The sequence below is a fragment of the Sinocyclocheilus grahami genome, unplaced genomic scaffold (genome assembly GCF_001515645.1).
Source record: "Sinocyclocheilus grahami isolate Dianchi unplaced genomic scaffold, SAMN03320097.WGS_v1.1 scaffold6183.1, whole genome shotgun sequence".
NCBI classification, from domain to species: domain Eukaryota; kingdom Metazoa; phylum Chordata; class Actinopteri; order Cypriniformes; family Cyprinidae; genus Sinocyclocheilus; species Sinocyclocheilus grahami.
In genome coordinates this window covers 1-251 of record NW_015510671.1, presented here as the reverse complement: position 1 = coordinate 251, position 251 = coordinate 1, and positions in this window count along the sequence as shown.

Here is a 251-nt window from a genome sequence, read left to right as displayed (position 1 = left end):
GGACTCTCATTCTGACGGCACCCATTCTCTGCAGAGCATCCATTGTGATGTGATACTACATTTCTCCTAATCTGCTGAAGAAACAAACTCATCTATATCTTGGATTACCAGAGGGTAAGCCTATTTCCAGCAAATTTTCATTTTTGGATGAAATATTCCTTGTAACACTTACGTACACTGCATGCATATAATCAAATGTTTCTATAACTCATTTCATTGTGCTGTTGTTGTGTATGCAACAAATAAAAATT